The 19975-nt window shown below is 44.6% G+C and overlaps 7 pseudogenes; all 7 read left to right on the forward strand.

Annotated features, from left to right (window-relative positions):
* Nucleotides 1–878: 878 nt before the first annotated feature.
* On the forward strand, nucleotides 879–997 carry LOC141269808 (5S ribosomal RNA; annotated as a pseudogene).
* Nucleotides 998–1602: 605 nt separating this feature from the next.
* Nucleotides 1603–1722, forward strand: LOC141268785 (5S ribosomal RNA; annotated as a pseudogene).
* A 941-nt stretch (nucleotides 1723–2663) lies between these two features.
* LOC141267836 (5S ribosomal RNA) lies at nucleotides 2664–2782 on the forward strand (annotated as a pseudogene).
* A 621-nt stretch (nucleotides 2783–3403) lies between these two features.
* Nucleotides 3404–3523, forward strand: LOC141268368 (5S ribosomal RNA; annotated as a pseudogene).
* A 7690-nt stretch (nucleotides 3524–11213) lies between these two features.
* Nucleotides 11214–11333, forward strand: LOC141268527 (5S ribosomal RNA; annotated as a pseudogene).
* A 942-nt stretch (nucleotides 11334–12275) lies between these two features.
* LOC141267940 (5S ribosomal RNA) lies at nucleotides 12276–12394 on the forward strand (annotated as a pseudogene).
* Nucleotides 12395–13015: 621 nt separating this feature from the next.
* LOC141268972 (5S ribosomal RNA) lies at nucleotides 13016–13135 on the forward strand (annotated as a pseudogene).
* Nucleotides 13136–19975: the final 6840 nt, after the last annotated feature.

The raw sequence follows: 19975 nt of genomic DNA on the forward strand, positions 1-19975 counted from the left end.
CGACCTTAAGTAACTTAGATGATGGAAGCCCCAAGGCCTCTGATCCAGTTGGCAGCTAAGTACGCAACCCCGCCGCCTTCACGCAGGGCTGACACCGAGCTCCTTGCCACGGCTAGGAGTGCTTATTGACTCCGCAGCTCGCCGTGTGGAAATGATGGCGTTAAAAGCACCCGGGGCCGTGAAGGGGCCAGGCTTTCAGCAGGTGCCCAGGGAAGGTTTTGGATGCCGGCCGCCTAGCGAGGGCCAGCAGAAGTAACATGTTTCTCTGCAAAGAAGCTTGTGTAACCAAGCTAGACGGCTGCCAAAGAGCTAACCTCAGTGCAAGGAAGGCAATGAAGGTGCGGAAGGAATTGGGGAGGGGGGGGGTGATTCCTGCTAGGGCCCTGAAATCATAAAACCGGCAGGAGAGTCTGACGCATGGTGACGGAGAGGTTGTAGAGGCAGATAGGGGGTGTTGTCACGTGCGAGCATGTGTGCATGCTGGCTTGTGTGTGAGAGTGCGCTTCCTAGGTGTGGCGCACTGCAGACAGTCAAAGGGATTGTTCCCTTTCATTAAAAGTTAATCCCCGGCTGCAGGCTATTAGAAAGCAACTAACCACGCTCTACTCACCCTACCCGGGTCTACTGGTGAGTCTCGCCTCTGCTCCCGGCCTGCGGCATTGGCCGTGAAGCTGACGTTCCGAAAACAGCGCTGCAGCCGATCAGTGAGCTCAGCGGCTCTTAGTGGGGCCTTCTGTCTACAAGACCTTTTAAGGAAGTCAGCAAAAAAATTGAAGAGAAGGGAAAGCACAAAAGGACCTGGTCTTGCTGAGCACTGGAAAGGGCAGCCGGCAGCCCTACTTCAAAGTAGAAAAGCAGCAAGTGAGAGGCTTGTCTGTGCCTACGGCCACACCATCCTGAACATGCCTGATCTTGTCTAATCTCACAAGCTAAGCAGGGTTGGGCCTGGTTAGTACTTGGATAAGAGACCGCCTGGGAATACCAGGCACTGTAGGCTTTTGCTTTTTCCTTCCTTCCACCAGCAGGGGGCATTCTCTTATATGCCTTTTTTCCATTCCCTTTCACAAGTGCACACATTCATTCTCTTTCTTTTTTTCATTTGCTTTCTCTCTTGCGCTATTTCATCTCTGCAAAATTCCAGCATCCTTCTGATCACCGTGGGCCTCCAGCATTGTTGCTTCTTTACTTTTAATACTAGGACCAGCGTCTCCCGCGTGGCTGGAGGCAACCACCGGTAACCCCAAGCAGAAGACCTTTGCAGGCAACACTACCCTCCCCCCTGAAGAGCAGCTCAAAGTCACTGGCAACCATCTCACCCTCTTCCTTCATTCACCCGTGGACGTCTCGCTCCGCCCCCAAATTACAGGTCCAGCTTGCTCTTTCTGTCATATTACCGCGATGAAGGGTTTAGCCTGCAGGAGACCCTGCGCCGAGCCATTTTTGAAGACACCTGATGCGGCGGGTGAATCACTGCTAAACAAACCACACCTGTAGGAACGGCACAGCCTTTGCATGGACCCTTCGGAGCCCGCCCCGTCACGGCCAGATTGCTCGCCACCAAGCGATCCTGAGAAAGGCTGGCCGGGCGATGGATTGAGCAGCGTCTACTGGCCATACCACCTTGGATACGCCCGATCTCGTCTGATCTCGGAAGCAAAGCAGAGCTGGGCTCGGACAATACTTGAACGGGAGACCTCCTGGGAACACCGGGTGCTGTAGACCATTTTGATGACATTTTGCCCTACTGCCCAGCTCGGCTAGCATGGAACGGCGCCTTGCCGGACACCGACCTTAAGTAACTTAGATGATGGAAGCCCCAAGGCCTCTGAGCCAGTTGGCAGCTATGTACGATATCCCGCCGCCTTCACGCAGGCCTGACACCAAGCTCCTTGCCACGGCTAGGAGTGCTTATTGACTCCGCAGCTCGCCGTGTGGAAATGATGGCGTTAAAAGCACCCGGGGACGTGAAGGGGCCAGGCTTTCAGCAGGTGCCCAGGGAAGGATTTGGATGCCGGCCGCCTAGCGAGGGCAAGCAGAAGTAACATGTTTCTCTGCAAAGAAGCTTGTGTAACCAAGCCAGACGGCTGACAAAGAGCTAACCTCAGTGCAAGGAAGGCAAGGAAGGTGCGGAAGGAATTGAGGAGGGGGGGGTGATTCCTGCTAGGGCCCTGAAATCATAAAACAGGCAGGAGAGTCTGACGCATGGTGACGGAAAGGTTGTAGGGGCAGATAGGGGGTGTTGTCACATGCGAGCACGTGTGCATGCTGGCTTGTGTGTGAGAGTGCGCTTCCTAGGTGTGGCGCGCTGCAGACAGTCAAAGGGATTGTTCCCTTTCATTAAAAGTTAATCCCCGGCTGCAGGCTATTAGAAAGCAACTAACCGCGCTCTATTAACCCTACCTGGGTCTACCGGTGAGTCGCGCCTCTGCTCCCGGCCTGTGGAATTGGCTGTGAAGCTGACGTTCCGTCGACAGCGCTGCAGCCGATCAGTGAGCTCAGCGGCTCTGAGTGGGGCGTTGTGTATACAAGACCTTTTAAGGAAGCCAGCAAAAAAATTGAAGAGAAGGGAAAGCACAAAAGGACCTGGTCTTGCTGAGCACTGGAATGGGCAGCCGGCAGCCAGACGTCAAAGTAGAAAAGCAGCAAGTGAGAGTCTTTTCTCTGCCTACGACCACACCACCCTGAACACACCCGATCTTGTCTGATCTTGGAAGCTAAGCAGGGTCAGGCCTGGTTAGTACGTGGATGGGAGACTGCCTGGGAATACCAGGTGCTGTAGGCTTTTGCTTTTTCCTTCCTTCCACCAGCAGGGGGCACTCTCCTCTATGCGTTTTTTCCATTCCCTTTCACAAGTGCACACATTCATTCTCTTTTCTTTTTTTCATTTGCTTTCTCTCTTGCGCAAATTCATCTCTGCAAAATACCAGCATCCTTCTGATCACCGTGGGCCTCCAGCATTGTTGCTTATTTACTTTTAATACTAGGCTCCTTTTCACCAGGACCAGCGTCTCCCGCGTGGCTGGAGGCAACCACCGGTAACCCCAAGCAGAAGACCTTTGCAGGCAACACGACCCTCCCCCCTGAAGAGCAACTCAAAGTCACTGGCAACCATCTCACCCTCTTCCTTCATTCACCCCTGGACGTCTCGCTCCGCCCCCAAGTTACGGGTCCAGCTTGTTCTTTCTGTCACATTACCGCGATGAAGGGTTTAGCCTGCAGGAGACCCTGCGCCGAGCCATTTTTGAAGACACCTGATGCAGCGGGTGAATCACAGCTAAACAGACCACACCTGTAGGGACGGCACAGACTTTGCATGGACCCTTCGGAGCCCGCCCCGACACGGCCAGATTGCTCGCCACCAAGCGATCCTGAGAAAGGCTGGCCGGGCGATGGATCGAGCAGCTTCTACTGGCCGTACCACCTTGGATACTCCCGATTTCATCTGATCTCGGAAGCAAAGCAGGGCTGGGCTCGGAAAGTACTTGGATGGGAGATCTCCTGGGAACATCAGGTGCTGTAGACCATTTTGATGACGTTTTTACCTACTGAACAGCTCGGCTAGCATGGAACGGCTCCTTGCCGGACACCGACCTTAAGTAACTTAGATGATGGAAGCTCCAAGGCTTCTGAGCCAGTTGGCAGCTAAGTACGCTACCCCGCCGCCTTCACGCAGGCCTGACACCGAGCTCCTTGCCACGGCTAGGAGTGCTTATTGACTCCGCAGCTCGCCGTGTGGAAATGATGGCGTTAAAAGCACCCGGGGTCGTGAAGGGGCCAGGCTTTCATCAGGTGTCCAGGGAAGATTTTGGATGCCGGCCGCCTAGCGAGGGCCAGCAGAAGTAACATGTTTCTCTGCAAAGAAGCTTGTGTAACCAACCAGACGGCTGACAAAGAGCTAACCTCAGTGCAAGGAAGGTAAGGAAGGTGCGGAAGGAATTGGGGAGGGGGGGGTGATTACTGCTAGGGCCCTGAAATCATAAAACAGGCAGGAGAGTCTGACGCATGGTAACGGAGAGGTTGTAGGGGCAGTTAGGGGGTGTTGTCACGTGCGAGCACGTGTGCATGCTGGCTTGTGTGTGAGAGTGCGCTTCCTAGGTGTGGCGCGTTGCAGACAGTCAAAGGTATTGTTCCCTTTCATTAAAAGTTAATCCCCGGCTGCAGCCTATTAGAAAGCAACTAACCGCGCTCTACTCACCCTACCCGGGTCTACCGGTTATTCTCGCCTCTGCTCCCGGCCTGTGGCATTGGCTGTGAAGCTGACGTTCCGTCTACAGAGCTGCAGCCGAAAAGTGAGCTCAGCGGCTCTGAGTGGGGCGTTGTGTCTACAAGACCTTTTAAGGAGCCAGCAAAAAAATTGAAGAGAAGGGAAAGCACAAGAGGACCTGGTCTTGCTGAGCACTGGAAAGGGCAGCCGGCAGCCAGACGTCAAAGTAGAAAAGCAGCAAGTGAGAGGCTTGTCTCTGCCTACGGCCACACCACCCTGAACACGCCCGATCTTATCTGATCTCGGAAGCTAAGCAGGGTCAGGCCTGGTTAGTACTTGGATGGGAGACGGTAAAATAATACTCTACCTGTATTATTTTTTTCTACTGAGGACTTCTCAAAGTATCAATATCACGATATTCTTATAAAAAAATGTATCTATTTATTCTTGGATTGTCCATTAAAAAGAATCAGATTGCAGCAGGTACATACAATAATTAGTTAGAAAGTAATTGTCCATTTGTCCATAATTAGCTTAATTGTTGAGATTCACCCATCTTTCCTTGGATCCTGGCTGGTAAATCATGTCTTTGTCCAGCATGTGTCCAGGCCTACATGTCATCTGCTTCTCAGCATGAAGATTCTGTGTCTTGTGGGGTGGGCAGAGCAAGAGAGCCCCCCCTTTCTGTACCATGGGCTTTTATAGCCAGTCGTATGGACACCTGTTCTACATATGGTAGTGAACCAAAAATACACACACAAATAGCGCATGTCAACTAGACACGATGGCTGAGGCATAGAACTCAGAAAAATGATTATCGATTAACATTCCAAATGAATTTCCATAATTAACCATTTAACATTTCCCCCTTTTTTGAGAATAAAAGGACTTTAACTGAAAAATCTCAAAAGAAGATACATTCATCAATCATTTTTTCTTTCCTTCTTCCTTGGCAATATCATTAAATTTCCATAATAATAATAATAGTAATAATAGTATCAATATCGGATTATTGTTATATAATGATGTGAATTCATGTTATGGTAAGCCGTGACTAATATTCATTTAATATGTATAATTATACTTCCCTATATCTAAATTGAAGCAATCGCGGGTTCAATCGTCATCATCTGATGTCATCGGGTCGTCATCTTCTTGGTTCTTTTATAACACAGTCTTTAGATGAAAATTCCTTTGAAATAAATTACAACATGTAGATATTGTACAGTCCATAATTGTGTTCATTATTGTTCAGTCCATAAACTGTACTCTTTATTAGAAAGATCATGTGTGTCAGTTGATAAGAAAACAAAGTCCATGGATGAAATGTAGCTTTAATATCTGTGCAGTGTCACCTGGACTTACGTTGGATCGTCTTTGGAATCTTTCGTGTGTCCGCACTGGTCTCGTGTCACTTTTGGAACAGATGTGACGTCTTTGGTCAGTAAAGCAAGGGTTAACTTGACACTTTCCTGCTTTATATAGCACCATAACCAATACTCAGTCCTTTATATACAGGACACATATGCCAGGTATTACCTGTTCACCAGCTTTCATTGAAGCGTTGCAGGTGATAAGAAACCAGTGGAACGTGATGAAACTTGAACACAACACAGTACATATAGGATCATCGTCCTCTGCCGTCCTGGTGATCAGTGGTGTGAATTGTATTGTATGTAATGGACACAGTCTATTATAACACTCAGCATTCACACCTGTTACCTTCTGAGACGTCCGGATATCAGTTGCTTCTTCTTGTAACTTTTGAGAATCTCTTTGATTTATAAAAATTAAAAGTCTTTATTAAGATAGAATTCATAATTGCGATGTCTTGATTGAAGTCTTCATTCCCTAATCTGATACCAAATCTGGCAGTTTTTCCTAACCTATAATATCACAGCTTACCATAGCAAAAAACCTATAATATTACAGCGTACCATAGCAATCAGTAATATCCATCTAATTATTATCAAAATATTAAAATAAATTATGTTTGGAATAATAAACAATAATAGATAATAATTCATTATCAATCAAGTTCTCCATATGATAGAACATTTTTATGTCATAGGTGTAATTACCTTTTCCAACCCATAGGTGTCAGTGTATTTTGAAAAAACAAGTTTTTATATCTTTATTAAATCAATAATATCAAAGAATGTATACTCCTGAACAAAAATGAATAAATATATGAATGTATGAATGAATGAATGAATGAATGAATAAATGAATGAATGAATTGTTGTGTTTACTCAGAAAATGTAAACATTTTTATCCTTAGCAATATATATTTAATGAAGCAATACTCTTGTATTAGACATTACTTTATTAAATATTAATGTGTTTTCTCAATTGAGATATTGAACTCAAATAAAATCAAATGAGAATTAAAAAGTGAAAAAATAGAAAAATAAGAAGTATAAAGTAAGAATAAAAATTTAAAAATGAAAAATAAAATTAAGAGTAAAAATAAGAATAAAAATAAAAATAAGGCCTTTAAATTTTAATGACAAATGCAGAGTAATTATATTCTCCATAAAAAATACCCTTATATCTCCATTATCTGGATGATTTCATATTTGTCATAACCTTGTACCACCAAAAAATATTAAATTATGCAACTTTGCATGTAATACTCTTCTTAATTATACCATAGTACCTTATTATTATTTCTTCTTTATTAAAATGTGTGGAAAATAAGTATTGATCAAAAGTGATTATGTAATCAGGATCAAAAACACATTTTCCCCCTTAATACCAAAAATATTATTTTATAAAATTTATGTATATATCAGAACCCAATTAAAAATAATTATTCTTCTAGAAATATTGTGCATAAATTTCATATCGATGAGTAGCATAGATTTGACTAAAGAGAGGTGTGTACCTATTTAGGTAAGCATTAAAAATAATATTATAGTTATTCAAGAATATTATCATGTGGAAAATTATTCTAAATATAAATTTGCTTTGTAAACCATTTTGATATGTGGTTGCCCTTATCCACTATTAGTTAAATCAAGAAATAATAATTATTAAAGAAATATAGAAATATATATATGTAGATAATACATAATTATGTATTATAATTTCCTCAGAATTAAATATATTTTTGTACCTTCACATAAAGAAACATTTTTTTTTTTCAAAAATACAAACATACGAGGCCTCTGTCACATCAATCACACTTAGCAGCTGCTGATTTACTCATCTGTCACCTTCACTCTGACATTCACAGATCTGTTCAACTCAAACATTCCACATATGAAGTTTTAGATATATATATATATATATATATATATTTAACCCAAAATTGTTGTATCCCAATTTATTAATGCGCATTGCCATATCAATTGAATATCTTTATATTTCTTTGAATATTCCCCAAGTACATATTATATAATATGAGAGTAAGTCACTGGAATTTCAGACACTTGAAAAAACTCTTGTCTTAGATTCTTTTTTCACTGGCTGCCCGGTCTAAAGTTACATCAGTTGAAAATAGAATGAATGGGATACTATACTATTAGCTCAAAGTTCAAAGGCCGCAGCTGTCACAAGTCATGCTGTAAAGCTACTTTAATTTGCACGAACACTTCATGCACAGAAAATATTAGCAACACAAAAGAATTAATAAGTATTACATATATATTATAGTTCAACTAGATATATTGTTATTATTTTAAAATGTTATACACATAAAATCATGCAATTTTTTCACTTCCTGTGTGAATAAAGAAATAAATCCATTTTAGAGATCTTTGATCAAATCCTGCTTTGGAATGAAAACTCTAAGGAAATATAAGAAAATAAAATTAAATATCAAATTCATACAGAAACAGATTTATTTAAATATCTTATACATATATTGGTTGGTTCTAATGTAATTCAAAATATTGCTACTTAAATTTATATATATGAAGTTCTAATTTATTAATTAATATATATATATATATTTTATAAACGTATATATAAATACAATTATACGCAATCTCTACTTAGACAAGTGTATATATATATATATATATATATATATATATATATATATATGAACTATTAGAAACTATGTAACTACAATTTTACTGTATAAGATTATAAATAAATATTGAGACATTGTATTACATTTTGATACAACATTATAATTACAGTTTTTCCTTAGCCACTCCCTAAACCAAATCTTCTGTCTCTCTCAAATATCTCCAGGAACGCCCTATTTAGGAAAGACATTTTTCTATCCTTCAAAACCTCAGAGAACTGCCTGTTCTTCTGTCCACATTCCATGACGTCACTGTGAGTTGGTCGTCTCACCTGTCTCTGTCCATCAGTTGCAGCCATTTTCCTTTTTAGAGAATCACAGTTCTGACTGAGAATTAACTCATTCTGTGGAGAGATGGATCTTTGCACTGGCTGATATGGCTTATAACATATATGTAATCTTCTGCGTATTTGATAGAGTTCACTATGGGGATGACTCAGTCTAGGAGAGTTTGATATTGGCTTTTGGTAAGATTTTACCTTTCCTGGTTTTATAAATTTAGCTTGATTTATTTTCTTTTCACGATTCTCATGTTTTCTAACAAAATCCAGCATCTGCGCACATTCAAATAATGAATTTTTTTGTGATGCCATAACTTGGGAAACTGAATTTAGGAATTTGAATTTTTGTACAAAAGTTGTTATCATATGTTGTACTTTTCCATTTTTGATGAGAGCTTTGTACAACCGTTCAAATATGGACATGAATATATATGTACATTCCTTCCTACCAATCCTTAGTTTCTGCAGATCTTCTATGTTGGGAAAATCCTTTGTGACACAATAAAACAAATATCTTAATCTGTCCAAATCATTTTCCCATCCATTAGGAGAGTCATTTTCACAGGGCATTAAATGTAAACGTCTGGACAATGTCACAGGAATCCATATTTTAAATAATTGATTCCTCTCCTCATTGGATAAATCAAACTTATCAGAGAAGCTCTCAAATGTCTCTGAATTTCTACAGGCATGGATTTTGACATCATATTTTGGCATGATTTTGTATAATTTCAGCAAATTTTTCCTCATTTTAATTTGGAGTTGAGCCTAGGTAATTCCAGAATTCTCTGATATTTTTAGTGGCTCTTGTACGTCCGTTCCTCCTACGTCACTCACGTCTCCTCCCACATCACCTAGTATGTCGGTTTCTTGTATGTCAGTCATGTCTCCTCCCATGTCAGGTTTCTGTATGTCCGTCTCTTGGTCAGACCCAAGGTCACCTTCAGTTACAGACACGTGTCTTACTTCTTGTTCATTTTCCACATTACAGTCTGAATCAGTATCACCGTCTGACACTTCTACACTATTTTCCTGCTTAGAAATCTCTAACACAAGACTATGAAAAAAATCTACCAAATGTAGAATATTTCTCAATTTCTGTTTGTCTCTATTTACCAATTTAGAAGTTAACTGTAAATTCTGCAATTCACATTCTTTGTATAAACTGAGCCACAAAACTTCTATGTCATCTCCTACATTAACTTTGAAATTAATATTACTTTGTTTAGCAAAAGAAGAAATTATATCCATATTTTGCTTACCTTAAGATTCCTTGGCTTCTCTTTATCAGCACGTCCTGTCTTCAGTTCGTCTTATTCTTTTCCTGTGTGATTCTGTTCCTTGTTAGTACCTCTGCTTCCTGTCTTTCCTCAGTCTGTAGGTCCTTTCTGCTTCTCGTGACAAACTAGTGAATTTACTGACAGGTGAACAACAGCTGTTCAGCTCGTCAGGACTCCCCCCTTGTTCACGGAAGAAATTCACTTACTTAATTTAAAAAACAAAAAAACAGGACTGGCTGGCTCACCATTGTAAAATAATACTCTTCCTGTATTATTTTTTTCTACTGAGGACTTCTCAAAGTAACAATATCACGATATTCTTATAAAAAATGTATCTATTTATTCTTGGATTGTCCATTAAAAAGAATCAGATTGCAGCAGGTACATACAATAATTAGTTATAAAGTAATTGTCCATTTGTCCATAATTAGCTTAATTGTTGAGATTCACCCATCTTTCCTTGGATCCTGGCTGGTAAATCATGTCTTTGTCCAGCATGTGTCCAGGCCTACATGTCATCTGCTTCTCAGCATGAAGATTCTGTGTCTTGTGGGGTGGGCAGAGCAAGAGCGCCCCCCCTTTCTGTACCATGGGCTTTTATAGCCAGTCGTATGGACACCTGTTCTACATATGGTAGTGAACCAAAAATACACACACAAATAGCGCATGTCAACTAGACACGATGGCTGAGGCATAGAACTCAGAAAAATGATTATCGATTAACATTCCAAATGAATTTCCATAATTAACCATTTAACAGAGACCGCCTGGGAATGCCAGGTGCTGTAGGCTTTTGCTTTTTCCTTCCTTCCACCAGCAGGGGGCACTCTCTTCTATGCCTTTTTTCCATTCCCTATCACAAGTGCACACATTCATTCTCTTTTCTTTTTTTCATTTGCTTTATCTCTTGCGCTATTTCATCTCTGCAAAATACCAGCATCCTTCTGATCACCGTGGGCCTCCAGCATTGTTGCTTCTTTACTTTTAATACTAGGCTCCTTTTCACCAGGACCAGCGTCTCCCGGGTGGCTGGAGGCAACCACCGGTAACCCCAAGCAGAAGACCTTTGCAGGCAACACGACCCTCCCCCCTGAAGAGCAGCTCAAAGTCACTGGCAACCATCTCACCCTCTTCCTTCATTCACCCCTGGACGTCTCGCTCCGCCCCCAAGTTACGGGTCCAGCTTGCTCTTTCTGTCACATTACCGCGATGAAGGTTTTAGCCTGCAGGAGACCCTGCGCCGAGACATTTTTGAAGACACCTGATGCGGCGGGTGAATCACTGCTAAACAAACCACACCTGTAGTGCGGCACAGCCTTTGCATGGACCCTTCGGAGCCCGCCACGTCACGGCCAGATTGCTCGCCACCAATCGATCCTGAGAAAGGCTGGCCGGGCGATGGATCGAGCAGCGTCTACTGGCCATACCACCTTGGATACGCCCGATCTCGTCTGATCTTGGAAGCAAAGCAGGGCTGGGCTCAGACAGTACTTGGATGGCAGACCTCCTGGGAACACCGGGTGCTGTAGACCATTTTGATGACGTTTTGCCCTACTGCCCAGCTCGGCTAGCATGGAACGGCGCCTTGCCGGACACCGACCTTAAGTAACTTAGATGATTGAAGCCCCAACGCCTCTGAGCCAGTTGGCAGTTAAGTACGCTACCCCGCCGCCTTCACGCAGGCCTGACACCGAGCTCCTTGCCACGGCTAGGAGTGCTTATTGACTCCGCAGCTCGCCGTGTGGAAATGATGGCATTAAAAGCACCCGGGGCCGTGAAGGTGCCAGGCTTTCAGCAGGTGCCCAGGGAAGGTTTTGGATGCCGGCCGCCTAGCGAGGGCCAGCAGAAGTAACATGTTTCTCTGCAAAGAAGCTTGTGTAACCAAGCCAGGCGTTTGAGAAAGAGCTAACCTCAGTGCAAGGAAGGCAAGGAAGGTGCGGAAGGAATTGGGGAGGGGGGGGGTGATTCCTGCTAGGGCCCTGAAATCATAAAACAGGCAGGAGAGTCTGACGCATGGTGACGGAGAGGTTGTAGGGGCAGATAGGGGGTGTTGTCACGTGCGAGTACGTGTGCATGCTGGCTTGTGTGTGAGAGTGTGCTTCCTAGGTGTGGCGCGCTGCAGACAGTCAAAGGGATTGTTCTCTTTCATTAAAAGTTAATCCCCGGCTGCAGGCTATTAGAAAGCAACTAACCACGCTCTACTCACCCTACCCGGGTCTACTGGTGAGTCTCGCCTCTGCTCCAGGCCTGTGGCATTGGCCGTGAAGCTGACGTTCCGTCGACAGTGCTGCAGCCGATCAGTGAACTCAGCGGCTCTGAGTGAGGTGTTCTGTCTACAAGACCTTTTAAGGAAGCCAGCAAAAAAATTGAAGAGAAGGGAAAGCACAAAAGGACCTGGTCTTGCTGAGCACTGGAAAGGGCAGCCTGCAGCCAGACTTCAAAGTAGAAAAGCAGCAAGTGAGAAGCTTGTCTATGCCTATGGCCACACCACCCTGAACACGCCCGATTTCATCTGATCTTGGAAGATAAGCAGGGTTGGGCTTGGTTAGTATTTGGATGGGAGACTGCCTGGGAATACCAAGAGATGTAGGCTTTTGCTTTTTCCTTCCTTCCACCAGCAGGGGGCACTCTCTTCTATGCCTTTTTTCCATTCCCTTTCACAAGTGCACACATTCATTCTCTTTTCTTTTTTTCATTTGCTTTCTCTCTTGCGCTATTTCATCTCTGCAAAATACCAGCATCCTTCTGATCACCGTGGGCCTCCAGCATTGTTGCTTCTTTACTTTTAATACTAGGCTCCTTTTCACCAGGACCAGCGTCTCCCGCGTGGCTGCAGGCAACCACCGGTAACCCCAAGCAGAGGACCTTTGCAGGCAACACGACCCTCCCCCCTGAAGAGCAGCTCAAAGTCACTGGCAACCATCTCACCCTCTTCCTTCATTCACCCCTGGACGTCTCGCTCCGTCCCCAAGTTACGGGTCCAGCTTGCTCTTTCTGTCACATTACCGCGATGAAGGGTTTACCCTGGAGGAGACCCTGTGCCGAGACATTTTTGAAGACACCTGATGCGGCGGGTGAATCACTGCTAAACAAACCACACCTGTAGGGACGGCACAGCCTTTGCATGGACCCTTCGGAGCCCGCCCCGTCACGGCCAGATTGCTCGCCACCAAGCGATCCTGAGAAAGACTGGCCGGGCGATGGATTGAGCAGCGTCTACTGGCCATACCACCTTGGATACGCCTGATCTTGTCTGATCTCGGAAGCAAAGCAGGGTTGGGCTCAGACAGTACTTGGATGGGAGACCTCCTGGGAACACCGGGTGCTGTAAACTATTTTGATGACGTTTTTACCTACTGCCCAGCTCGGCTAGCATGGAACGGCGCTTTGCCGGACACCGACCTTAAGTAACTTAGATGATGGAAGCCCCAAGGCTAGAGATGAGCGTTGTTCTACTTGAACTGTTCGCCAATCTCAAATTCGAGCTGTTTTGGGCGGTGTTCGAGCCGGTCGGCGAACACGAACAATTTGAGAAAAATTCGGCTGTTCGAGGTTATGTTCGATAACTGTTCGTGCACCAAAATCATAACTGGATTTTTTCTCAGTAATGATGAAAATTAATGTTAATACGCAGTTTGAGTGTACAGCGGGGCGGGGGGATGGGCAGGGGATGGATCTCTGCAGGAACAATGAAGATCTCCATTTTTTTTTCTCTTTCCCGCATTTGCAGTGGGGAGGTGCAATCTGTCAGCCTATCAGCAGCGCACACACGGAGCGAAGTGCTTTTTTTCACACAAGCAAGGGCATGTGTGATTGGCAGTGTATGTCACATGTCCTTGCCCTATAAGACCAAGCCATTTTCCCCGTCGCCACCATTTTCTCACTGCTGCAGCTGCGTGTTAGACGGCACCGCTGTTGCTGTGTGCGCTATACCTTGTTAATTTCAAGCCAATTTTCACACAAATATACAGATAGCTTGGGAGTAGGGAATAGTTGTGATTGCAGTCCTTTTAAGGACTAGGTTACAGCATTTCCTACGACTTTTATCAGGCAGGTCTGTGCTCTTAAATAGATAGATTGTGGGAGCAAAGACTAATTGTAATTGGAGTCCTTTTCAGGACTAGGTTACATCAGTTCCTATCAGTTTTTGCCAGGCAGGTCTGTGCCAGTGCTGTGCAAGTTTTTTTCACAGCATTTGGCTGAATCTAGCAAAGCTAATCCTTTTTGGCCTATTGCAGAGTGTGTTAGTCAGTGGAGTAGCCTATCTGTGTTGCAAGATATACCACCTGTGTATAGAATACCATTTTTTTTACTGCACCTAGTGAAGTAAAATCTTTTGGGCATAGCATCATTCTATTAGTCCATCTATACTGACCTCCATCAGGTTGCAAACTGAATATAATTTTTTTCTGCATCTAGCTCTGAAAAAATATTTGGGCTTCTAGCAGTGTGTGGGACTTGGTCTATTAGTCCATCTATACTGACCTCCATCAGGTTGCAAATTAAAAATAATTTTTTTCTGCATCTAGCTCTGAAAAAATATTTGGGCTTCTAGCAGTGTGTGGGACTTGGTCTATTAGTCCATCTATACTGACCTCCATCAGGTTGCAAATTAAAAATAATTTTTTTCTTCACTTAGCTCTGAAAAAATATTTGGGCTTTTAGCAGTGTGTGGGACTTGTTCTATTAGTCCTTCTATACTGACCTCCAGCAGGTTGCAAATTGAATATAATTTTTTTCTGCATCTAGCTCTGAAAAAATATTTGGGCTTCTAGAGGTGTGTGGGACTTGGTCTATTAGTCCATCTATACTGACCTCCATCAGGTTGCAAATTAAAAATAATTTTTTTCTGCATCTAGCTCTGAAAAAATATTTGGGCTTCTAGCGGTGTGTGGGACTTGGTCTATTAGTCCATCTATACTGACCTCCATCAGGTTGCAAATTAAAAATAATTTTTTTCTGCATCTAGCTCTGAAAAAATATTTGGGCTTCTAGCAGTGTGTGGGACTTGGTCTATTAGTCCATCTATACTGACCTCCATCAGGTTGCAAATTAAAAATAATTTTTTTCTTCATTTAGCTCTGAAAAAATATTTGGGCTTCTAGCAGTGTGTGGGACTTGTTCTATTAGTCCTTCTATACTGACCTCCAGCAGGTTGCAAATTGAATATAATTTTTTTCTGCATCTAGCTCTGAAAAAATATTTGGGCTTCTAGCGGTGTGTGGGACTTGGTCTATTAGTCCATCTATACTGACCTCCATCAGGTTGCAAATTAAAAATAATTTTTTTCTGCATCTAGCCCTGAAAAAATATTTGGGCTTCTAGCGGTGTGTGGGACTTGGTCTATTAGTCCATCTATACTGACCTCCATCAGGTTGCAAATTAAAAATAATTTTTTTCTGCATCTAGCTCTGAAAAAATATTTGGGCTTCTAGCAGTGTGTGGGACTTGGTCTATTAGTCCATCTATACTGACCTCCATCAGGTTGCAAATTGAATAAAAAAATTTTCTGCATCTAGCTCTGAAAAAATATTTGGGCTTCTAGCCGTGTGTGGGACTTGGTCTATTAGTCCATCTATACTGACCTCCATCAGGTTGCAAATTAAAAATAATTTTTTTCTGCATCTAACCCAGCCAATAGTTTTGGCCTAATACCACAGTTTGGCCACTCAGCTCTGCTCGGTTACCATCCATTGTTTTTTTGTGCAAACAACTCCAGAGTTGTGAATTAGTTAACCACCAAAATGAGTGGAAAAAGGCCTGCTGCTGGTGGAAAGGGGAATAGGCATGTTGGGAAGGGGAAAAAAGGTTGTGTCCGTGGGGTAGGTGCAGAAGAAAGACCATCTTCCAGCCAAACTAAAATGTCTACTTCTTTTAGCGGACAATGTGATAAGATCCCTTTCTTACGGCCACGCCAATCGCTACAAATTCCAGATGAGGCACAAAAACAGCAGGTGCTTCAACGGATATCAAGTGCTCCTTTAAGTGGGCTCTCCTCCACATCAACTTCAACATCACAAATACTCCAGTCCTCAAAGGTGTCACCCAAATCGCACTTGCTTCCTCACAGCTCCCAAATCTCCAGCTGCCCGTCTGAGTATGAGGTAGAACAGATGGTTGAGTCTGCAGAGCTGTTTACTCATACTATAGCCTGGGAATCAGAGGTCAACTCCAGCGCTTCTGTGAATCCAGACGAGGAAATGATCTGCACTGATGCCCAGAATCTTTATGAGTCGGATCCAGGACCAGACGCAGAAGGTTCTGACCATAATGTAGACCCTCATTCCCAAACTGTAACTCCTGTTGGTGGAGACAATGAGGAAGACGATGATAAGACTCAAATACCTGATTGGAGCGACAACTTTAGTTTTTTGTCAGGGCAGGAACAGGTTGGCTCTGAGGACGACGGGTGTGATAACGCACAGGGTGATGATGATGAGGTCGGAGATCCCACTTACTGTCAACCCACAGTCAGCCAAGAGATGAGGTCAGCAGAGGAGGTGGAGGAAGATGCTAGTGACGACGAGGTCAGGTTGCGCCTTCCTGGACAGAGGCGTAGTACTGGAAGCACGTCAACAACTGCATCCTCAAACACAACTCTGCCTCTCACCACAAGTCGTGGTGGCTCTTCAGGTCGCATGGGTGCTAAGCCTTGCATAGCCTGGGCATTTTTTCAGATCGATAAAGATGACCCAACTCGTGTTATCTGTAACATTTGTCAGCAAAAGCTAAGTAGAGGCCAAAAAATACTTAGTTTGAGTACTTCATGCATGAACCAGCACATGGACATGAAGCATAAGTTGCAGTGGGAAGCTCAGTGTGCTACAATGCGGTCTAGCCGGCCGGGCCAACCACCGTCTGCCATATCTTGTGCATCCGCGGCCTCTTCATCCTCTGTGACTGGGGGGACAGCAGTCACACCTGTTTTGGGGCGCAGACCTGCCACCTCTTTACCCGCAACAGCCAGCGTGATTGGCAGGTCATCATTTTCTTTGGAGGTGGTAACACCAGCTGGTCTTGAGCGCTGTCCGACATCGATAGCACCACCTTTGGATCAAGGCAACCTAACATGTCCGCCTGCATCTTCCTCACAGACTGGCAGTTTGCCGGGGACACCCTTATCAACCCCGTCTAAGCACAATAGCCAGCCCTCGGTCCCTCAGATGTGGACAAGTAAAAGACCATTTCCTCCTAGCCATGAGAAAGCTAAGAGGTTGAATTTCACCATCTGCAAGCTCTTGGCTACAGAAATGCTGCCTTTCCGCCTGGTGGACACAGAGGATTTTCGAGACCTTATGTCCGTCGCAGTGCCCCAGTACCAGATGCCCAGTCGGCACTACTTCTCAAAGAAAGGTGTGCCTGCACTCCACCAGCATGTCGCACACAACATCACCGCTTCTTTGAGAAACTCTGTGTGTGACAGGGTGCATTTCACCACAGACACTTGGACGAGTAGGCATGGACAGGGGCGTTACATGTCGCTGACTGGGCACTGGGTAACTATGGTGACAGCAGGACAAGGGGCTGCTGTTCAAGTCTTGCCGTCCCCACGAGTTGTGCGTCAATCCTCTTTATGTCATTTTTCCTCCACTGCTTCTGCCTCCTCAACCTCCTCTCGGTCTTCCACCTGCACCCAAAGCCTGTCTGGTCATGCCACAAGCTTTCTAACTGCGCAGAAGGGATCCTGCACACCTCCTTACTATGCTGGCAGTAGGGCTCAACGTCATCAGGCGGTTTTTACATTGAAATGTCTGGGAAATGTGAGTCACACAGCTGAGGAGTTGTGGTCAGCTCTGGAGAACCAATTTCATGAATGGTTGTCTCCACTGGACCTGAAACCAGGGAAGGCCGTGTGCGACAATGCTGCAAACCTGGGTGCGGCCCTTCGCCGGGGCAATGTCACACACGTGCCTTGTATGGCTCACGTGTTGAACCTGGTTGTCCAGCAATTTTTAGCCCACTATCCCAGACTAGATGGCCTTCTGCAGAGGGCACGGTCGCTGTGTGCTCACTTCCGCCGTTCGCATCCCGCAGCTCAGCGACTTACATCTCTACAGAAGTCGTTGGGCCTGCCACTTCACCGGCTAAAATGCGATGTGCCTACCCGGTGGAATTCAACTCTGCACATGTTGCAGCGACTGTGGCAGCACCGACAAGCCCTGGTGCAATACATTCTGACGTATAGCCTGGGCCAACGAGATTCAGAGGTGGGGCAAATCACGCTGGAGGAGTGGTCTCAGATCAGGGACCTATGCACCCTTCTGCACAGTTTTGAAATGGCGACGAAGATGTTTAGTGCTGACGATGCCATTATCAGCATGACTATTCCGGTGATTTACATGCTGGAGCACATGTTAAACAGAATTCGGAGTCAGGTGGTGGCACAAGAGGAGGTGGAGGAAGTAGAGGAGGAGGAGTTGTATGCGGAAGGGCTAACATCTGCAAGGTCCAGACGGTCGGCAGCACCAGGGCGGCAGGCATGTGAGGGTGGGGGAGATGATTTTACCAGGGCGCATGGTAGCAGCCAAACTAGTGAGGAAGGTGCAGGAGCCCAGGAAGAAGTGGAGGACGAACTGATGGAAGTCTCATCAGATGAGGGAGACCTTGATCACATTTCTGTTGTGCGAGGTTGGGGGGAGAGGACAGAGGAAGGAAGCATGATTGTTACCTCGCCACCAACACAACAGGGACTTGGTGCTCCTGGATGCGCAACACACATGAGTGCCTTCTTGCTGAACTACCTGCAACATGACCCTCGAATTGTGAGAATTAGAAATAATCCTGACTACTGGGTTGCCACACTGTTAGATCCCCGGTACAAAAGTAAATTTGCAGAAATTATTCCTGCCATAGAAAGGGATGCACGCATGCAGGAGTATCAGCAGAGACTGTTGCAGAATCTTACATGTGCTTTTCCACAAAATACCAGTGGTGCACGTAGTGAATCTCACAGTTCCAACTTGCCAACCGTGGGACCGTCAAGTGTTCAGCACTCAAACCGTAACAGAACCACAGTATCTGCTGGTAACATCAATTTTGCGGAATCATTTCACCACTTTTTTAGCCCATCCTTTGCAAGGCCACAGGAGACAAGAAGTCTGACACATAGTCAACGCCTAGAGACGATGGTACAGGAGTATCTCCAAGTAAACATTGAAGCCACGACTGTGTCACTGGACCCTTGCTCTTTTTGGGCTTCCAATCTGGATAAATGGCCGGAGCTAGCCACTTACGCCTTGGAGATCTTGTCATGCCCCGCAGCCAGCGTTCTGTCTGAACGTGTGTTCAGCGCTGCTGGTGGTGTGCTGACAGATAAGCGCACGCGGCTCTCCACTGATAATGTAGGCAGACTCACGTTCATAAAGATGAACAAATCATGGATCCGAAACGACTTTTCTACCCCTGTGTCATCCTGGGGAGAGTAAAAGCTTGATGATTGGTTAAAATCACCCTACCAACCGTTTTAAGCTTTCAAATTACTAATCATGTTTATCTGTATCTTGACTGGAAAATAATTTGGGCTTTGTAGCAGTGTGCAGCACTGATCCTATTAGGCCATCTATAATAAGCTTCACCAGATTTAAAATTAAAAATAATTTTTAGCTGCATCTAGCCCGGAAAATAATTTTGGGGCTCCGAGATGCGCAAGACACATAAGTGCCTTCTTGCTGCACTACCTGCAGCATGACCCTCATATTGTCAGAATTCGAAGTAATCATGACTACTGGGTTGCCACACTCTTAGATCCCCCAAACTTTTCGATCAACCTTTTCATTTTAATAAAGACCAAAAAAATGGTCATTTTTGAAATTATAAGCATTAGCAGGTTGTTAGAAACTGAAATCAAACAGTTTTCAACTCAAAACTTTATTCTAGGTGATGTTACATTTTCACATAGGACCCCTTGTTCGAAAGGAGCTTCTGAACTCTCTCGTCCATTGAATTTGTCAGGTTTTGGATTTTTTTCTGCTTCAATTGTTTTGCATGAGGACAGAATACCCTCCCAGAGCTGTTGCTTAGATGTGAACTGCCTCCCGCCATCATAGACACTCCTTTTAATGATGCTCCAAAGGTTCTGAATGGGGTAGAGGTCAGGGGAGCATGGGGGTCACACCATAAGTTTGTCCCCTTTTATGCCCATATCAGCCAGAGATGCAGATCTTTTATGTGCAGC

This window comes from Phyllobates terribilis, unplaced genomic scaffold (genome assembly GCF_046119375.1).
Source record: "Phyllobates terribilis strain yellow unplaced genomic scaffold, ASM4611937v1 Scaffold_4__5_contigs__length_816908805, whole genome shotgun sequence".
Classification (NCBI taxonomy): domain Eukaryota; kingdom Metazoa; phylum Chordata; class Amphibia; order Anura; family Dendrobatidae; genus Phyllobates; species Phyllobates terribilis.